At 31.7% G+C, this 7,570-nt stretch overlaps 1 pseudogene across 1 annotated transcript; it reads right to left on the bottom strand.

Moving 5' to 3' along the window:
- Positions 1–4,526: 4,526 nt before the first annotated feature.
- LOC149558186 (protein LATERAL BRANCHING OXIDOREDUCTASE 1-like) lies at positions 4,527–6,355 on the bottom strand (annotated as a pseudogene). The gene is made up of 4 exons (XR_016352444.1): positions 6,052–6,355; positions 5,524–5,765; positions 5,033–5,373; positions 4,527–4,801 (listed from the first exon to the last, which is right to left on the bottom strand). The product of XR_016352444.1 is annotated as a protein LATERAL BRANCHING OXIDOREDUCTASE 1-like (transcript).
- Between the last annotated feature and the right edge of the window lie 1,215 nt (positions 6,356–7,570).

The following is a 7,570-nucleotide window of genomic DNA, read 5'->3' on the forward strand; positions in this document are numbered from 1 at the left end:
GCACTGGTAAATGGAGGAGGATAAGATAGACAAATCTAATAAGAGATATAAATACATTCTACATTGTATGAGGAATGATACATGTGATTATTTAAAAGAATGGAAAACACATATAGGGTTACTGAGTAGTGTAAGAAAGTGGCATGTTCACAAGAAGATATAAACCATAGACCATTGATATTCACAACATATTAAATAATAGATATATAAGATTTCAGAATGAGAATTACAAGTTTGAAGGTATTTGTTTACATTGTCTTTGACGGTGGTGGATTATTTGTTAAAATCCCTTTAATTATTTTGCAAGGCATCCCACATGGACTTTGTTGAAGAAGGAGTTGAAAATAAATTTAATTATAATAGAAAATGAAAGAAGACTATTCTTATATATTTTGATCAACTATGATACATGGAATGATTATATAAGATTATTTACCAATCAATGGAATAAATATCTGAGAATGAATATACTTTAGTTTGTCAATTTGTGAAAGCCATACCAATGATTCAGGAAAAAGGAGTTATACATGTCAAGTCTGAAAAATATAAATAAAATATTAATAAGAATTGCTTGATATTATCACTTTTTGACTTTATACGTATGAAGAAGTACCAACATAATTACAAATGGTCAATACTTGAGATGCCATCCATAGGCATTACTATTGCTCACAAATTATTTTTTTATACATCAACCATAAAGACATCATGGGTTCTAGGATGAACAAAATTCATACAGTTAGAGAAGCTTGGAAGTTACTTGGAGATCTATCTCAATCATTCTCATGGAAGGGATCCTCGTCATTCCATAGACCATGAGCATGGTAGAGCAGATATGTATGAATTCAGGAGTGGTGACATGGATAGTCATGACTTCACCAAACTTAAACTGATTCCCACACTGACAACATAAGAAGACACATTTATGAACAATAACTAAGTATTAGAGTAATACATATCTATGCATATATATGAAGAAAACCATTGACGGGTCTTAAGTGGGTTTCTAAACATTTGCAGGTGCTCAATATTATGAAAGTGTAATAATAAATACTTTTGATTGTAGATGCTAATGAGGCAACTCTTGATGAGTTGCATGAAGTGGGCCACCATAAATTTTGGGTATTAAAAGGAAGATATCAAATAATTCAAGTTTTATTAAGACCTGTGATATTATATTAAATAATCAGAAGACATTGGTGAATTACATACTTAATGCCCTTTATTCAAAGGATAGGGACACATGTGGCTAACATACAATCTTAGAATGAAATTTCAAGATATTGTCTAGAGGCTTTGGAAATAATAAGAATTCACAACTATCTACTTTGGCAAAAATGGTATAGTTGTTGCAAAGTTAAATTAATCTAGAGATGATCCTAAACAATGTTCCATTCCCACTTGAAACATCTTTAGTGGGGAGGTGTTTCATCTATGTGTAGATAATTATTTCATATCTTTGACCATTACATTTATCTATTTGTGTTTCTATACATACTATTAAGAGATATATGCCTTGATATTTTCCTTTATGTCTAAGGATGTTCTTGCAAGTAAAGAAGGTTGGCACTTTATGCATGCTACCAAAATATTGTGCAAATTTAATCTTATGACAGTAGCTTGAAATAAGTTATGATCTAGAATTCATTAGTCATCTGATGACCAGACTGGATAAAAAAGAGGCTCTTGAAGCAAATATTCTTGATGATTGATATTATGAGTATTTGTCTACATTAAGAGGGAGTATGATACTTCTTCAAAGGCAACACAGGAGCTTAGAAGATTGATACATAGAGGGGGTCTAGAAATACACATGTGTGACTGCTTGAGATTATGAACCCCATCTATCCGCATCATTAGAAAGTAATGACTTATCATCAAAAAGTCAAGAAGATCGATATCAAATTCAAAGGAAGTTCGACAGGCATCCTTAGGTGAAGAGCTCTAAGGGAGTAACTAGAGGACTTGGCTTCCTAGGATTGTTGTTTAAGGAATAAATTTGAAGTATGATATATTCTATATAAGGGAAAAGTTAGAAGTGGTGTAAGTGCACCAAAGTTGTGGTGCCATAAGGGGGGTATAAGTGACCACCTTTTTTTGTTTTGAAATCAATGATTTTTGAAATTCAACAAGAATTTGAAGATAGTTACTCTCAAAATTTTAAGATATGACAGAAACAAAAGTAGTAGTCCTTTAAACCAAGTTTCTAAATAATAATTTTTTTTTCAAAATGGTTTAGTTTTAGATCCTAAAAAAAGGTGGCCACAAAAAGTGGTACAATTTTTTAAGAAAAAAACATAACATAGTGCAAAGTGTGACCCCCTAAAATTTTAATTTTTCTTTTGAAATTCTTTAATTGCTCTGGTCAAAAGTTACCTAACACCATGTAGTTTATCCCATATTTTTTAGGTAATTTTATAATGTGTATTTTTTTTAATGTATTTTTTAATTGGATATATCCCAAAAATGTGAAATATTTGTGTTCTCCTCCTAGAAATGATTGAAAACTAAATTAAAATCTAAAATTCTTTTTTTCAAAGTGTGTAAAATGGAGTCTAGTTTCTAAAAAACTAAGTTGTTGTGAAATTCGATGAATAAGCTAAACTATACACCCCAATTAGTACACTGGTTTTTGATAGAAAATGGACATACATTCAAAATAAATTATAGTCGAAAGGCTTAAAACAGTTCAAATTCAAAATAAATTATATAGTTATATAGCCAACATAGAGATTTACAATGTCATGTAACCTGATTTTATCTATGCTCAACCACAAGAAAACTTGAAGGAGAGCACACAAGAAAAATCAATCATTTTGTGTATGTTTGATACAAAACACATCTTAGACTAATTTAGAGACTCCAAACCTTTGGGTTGGATCCCCATGGAAAAACCATGCCTTAGGTTTGGTAGAATCCAAAGCTTTAAATAACGCATGCACACTCTACCACTCATGCGTTATTTAAAACATTTTTAAATTTAGGCTTACATAGAGCATACACGCTATAGTGCACACACACTCTATAAGCCTGAATTTCAATAGAGAGGGAAGGAGAGAGGGAGAGAGGGTATACAATCAGAGAGAGTAGAGGATGGGGAGAGAGTAGGAGATGGGAGAGGGTGGGATAGGGAGAGAGGGAGGGATAAATAGAGACAAAGTAGGGGATGAGAGAAGGTGGGATAGGAAGAGAGGGACAGAGAAATGGAGAGAGAGAGAGAGAGAGAGAGAGAGAGAGTAGGGGATGGGAGAGGGAGAGTAGGGGATGGGATAGGGTGTGATAGGGGGGGAGAGAGAGAGAGAGAGAGAGAGAGAGAGAGAGAGAGGGTCTTACTTACATGAAACAAGGTAACGGTTAAAGCTTAGGTTAATTATATTTAATGAACCCATTTCTGTAGGATTTCAAGATATCCTTCAGATCTTTTCTATTTCTAGAATGTTGCCATCTATTTTCTTGCATGGAGAAAACTAAAATCTCAATTGCCAAATGTTCATTACAAAGAAGATGATCTTTACAATTAGGTTTCCCAAGATCCTAATTTGTTATGTGATATATCAGAGTTCAGAGAACCAATCGGTTACTCAGTAAGTAATAATATACCAGCATAATTAAAAATATTATGGACCTTGAAAAATAATGCAACTTCACTATAGCAACATGTTAATGTATAACAACAAATATTTACAAAAGCTAAAATCTGATTTGTTGTTTCAAAGTAGATTAATCACGATTTAAGAATAGCCCCTAGACAATAATAAGATGAACTAAATTTTAAAGACATCCTTTAATATATTCAGTAGACAACGTCTTTTAATATATTTAGTATACAACATTTTATATATCTAATACATATATTTATTGATTTAATTAAGCCGCGAGGCTTTCTACAGTGGCAACAATCTTCAATGTAAACATTTTCCATTTTGAAAAAAAATTGACGTTCATTTACATGTTAGAAAAACAAAATAGAAATAGACTAAATATAATTATAATTAAAATTGTGAAAATTACATCAAGGAAATGGAAGTCTCGAATCATTTTCATTCCCTCACGCCTCTTAGACTCACATAAATATGTGATGATGAAAATTAATGGATTATGAAAATATGTGCCTCAAGAAAGATATCTCTCAGCGTATTTTATATATAAAAAATGTATATAAGCTAGTAATTAAAAATGGACAACTCTGCACTAAAAGCTGATTTTAAAGTTGTTATTAGCATAGCATAGTAATTTCAAATTGAAATGCTCAACTACTAACTCCTCTCCTTTAAATTTAACAGTAATAACAAATTATATTATATATATATACATCTTTTAAAATTATTTAATTTCAAAATATGAATCTTAAAAGTTAATTTCTATCATCAATAATTTCAAAACTATGAAAATGAGTAACGTTCTTCCCAATGTTAAAAACGAGGACTGGAGGAAATGGGCATTACTTAATCATGCAATTCATGACGTTAGTGATCACTGGCCAGTCTTAAACTAAAAGCCTAAAAATACTCATGAGAGAACTAAGCTGAACAAATTGTAAGTGTATATCTTATGCCTTCCCAGCCTCTGTCTTAACCATATTGAAAAGATTCGAATCAAGAAAGTTATTACTTGATTTTGACAAATTCAATCTTCTTCTTCCCTTCAAGTTTTTCAGAAAAGAAATTCTGCATATACTCTGCACGAATGAATCTTCTATATTGACAGGGATGCATCTCATCTATGAGCTCAGGAACAGGGCCGACCTCTGTTCCCATACTTGGACCATAAAACATGGCAATGGAGATTCTATATTCCATTGCTCAGTACCTAAACAAAACACAAAAACAGAAAAAATTACATTTGATACGAATCTACTAGAATCAAACATTAGTCCTCATTGATTAAACCCAAATATTAAATCAATATTGTAGAGGGCAGCCTTTTGTGATCTTGAATACACGAAACCTCTGAATTAACAACCCATAGAAACATTCTTGAAAACATGTTAACATAAATTTATGGTTCCTACAGGTTGTTTAGGCCTAAAGACTCTTGAAATTAAGTACCTCAAGCATGTCCCCAATATTGATAACCAGGGCACCAGGGATGGGTTGAACAGGAATCCATTCACCATCCTTGCAGACCTGTAGTCCAACTATTTCATCGTCCTGCAACAAAACTGTCAAACCATTTCCATCTGAATGAGAGCTTAACCCTAAAACAAGATCTGGTCTTGGGCAGGGTGGGTAGTAATTCATTCGCATCCTCTGTATTATTTTCCCACACTCGTTAATGAAACAATCTGGTTTCAGTCCCGCGTTCTCTGATAAAAGGCGAAGAACTGTATTGCCCAGCTTTTGAGTTTCAAAAGCGTATTGATCCACGGTTTCTCTGCAACAAATGGGCGGTGCAATCAGATTAAAAATTAAAATTTGATGGAAGTCAGATGGATAGAAATTTCAAGTAGATATGCTTCACATATCTATAACAAAGCAAAAAGAGAAAACAAACTTCAGATAATCCTCACAACGAATTAGGTACCTAAAATCTGCTGGATTTGTTGGCTAGAAATCCATTTTTCTGTTTTCTGGAGGCAGAGTATTCAAGGACATCTTATCTGCCCAATCTAGTACTTGGTCATCAGAGCCTACAAAGGCCTGGCCATAGCCTTCTGACTCTTGTATTTTGTATTTTAATTTTTCCTCCAGAGGTAGTTTAATGAATTCCCTAACAATTTCCTTCATTCTTTCCATCAGAGACAGAGGAACTCCATGATTCACAGCCTGACAATATAGAGGAATAGATACCATCTTAGTAAAATAAGCAATATAGGAGAATACAGCCGATCTGGATATTGGAAACCACTAGAGGGGTAATTCCACATCACATAGATAAATGATCATACCATGCAACAACAATAGTCTCAGAAAACAAAGTTTTCCTAAATCCTGATCTCTATACAAGAGAGAGCCTCAGGAAGAGAGCCCTGTATATAGGATGGGTTATTTAAACTACAGGATCATACTCTTTAGCAATTATTAGTCCAGTAGATGGTAAATTTGTACCCACCTGAAAAAATCCCCATTGCTGGCATGCAATACCAAGTTTCTCCAATTCCTTTTGCCTGGAGAGATCATTAGAATCACTCACAAACATGCGAATATCAATTATGGGGATGTCTATTTGAGGAGGAGGAAATCCATTTGAGCGCTCTTCCTCTGGTCTGATATACCTTTCCGGGAGGCTTTGAAGATTCTGGGATGCTAATTCCTGAACAATAGGAATTGAAAATCTTTTTGAAGTTCCATCAGAAGGATTATATGCCAAAGTAGAATTAAACATGGTAGTTTCTTAATCTAAAGAAATCACCTACTTGCTCCTACTCTTATTAAACTCTTCTCACTTTCAGAAACAGAAGCGAGATGTCCCTATATTCTCTCATAAACAAAGATATTTGATAATTGTGGAAAATTCTATGTCCATATATATTCTCATAAACAAAAGATATTTGATAATTGTAGAAAATTCTATGTTCATATATATTCTCATAAATAAAAGATATTTGATAATTTTGGAAAATTCTATGTCCATATATATTCTCATAAACAAAGATATTTGATAATTAAATAAAGAAAGATGCAAGTTTTCAACATTTGTTATTTTCAAATGTTGCTATTGATGTAAGAAACGTTTTTGACTGATTGGATTGTTTGAATAAAGGAAGGAGTAGGTTTCAATATTTCAAGTTAGATTGTTTTAATTAATTTGGAGAATTCTTATTTTGGAGTTTGAAATTTGTTATGATAAAAAAATCTTGAACTTATTTTTTTAGATATAATTTAAGTAGAATATGTTAAGAAATATCAAATTTCGCAAAAGAAATTAGTATTCATCAAGAATATAAAAAACATAAAAGTAATATCAAATGAAATCATTGTTTTTTATTTGAAAAGGGAGAGAATGTTTTATGTGTATTATTAAACTAACTTAAATATATGTGTGTGTGGAAGGTGAGAGTTATCAAGGCTTTAATTTTTATAATATATAGTTTTAAATCAATTATTAAATTAAAACCATGAAGTTTGATAGTCTCTTATATGAGAAGTCTTGGGTTTGAATCTACTCAATTTATATAGATAAAAAACAATAATTAATCAAAACACATAATAATCAATCTTGGCTTCGGCCTCTTACTGATCGGAAAAAGAAAAATTAAAGCCATGAAGTGGTGGTTGTTCAAATTTCAATTGGGTGGTTGTTAACTTTTAACTCAATATATTTTATTCATATTAATTATTTTATATTTAAAGATTATTTTTATTTAAAATTAAAATAATTATGTTTGGAAAGAATACTTTGATATCTTGTGGAAGAATTCAATTGAGCCTAAAATTAGATGATTCAGATGGTTAGTCATGTTGGACAAGCTTCCTATTAAGAGAGATTTCTCTAATTCTTATATTTGTAATTTATGCAAAGTTCCTGAAACTGGTAGACATATTCTTTTAGATTGTACCTTTGCTAAAGAAATATGTAGAATGTTTGGCATTGTTTATCCTATTGGTGTTAATATTCTTGATATTATCAC

This window comes from Cupressus sempervirens, chromosome 5, assembly GCF_028749045.1.
Source record: "Cupressus sempervirens isolate cs-2001-9-10 chromosome 5, ASM2874904v1, whole genome shotgun sequence".
Classification (NCBI taxonomy): Eukaryota; Viridiplantae; Streptophyta; class Pinopsida; order Cupressales; family Cupressaceae; genus Cupressus; species Cupressus sempervirens.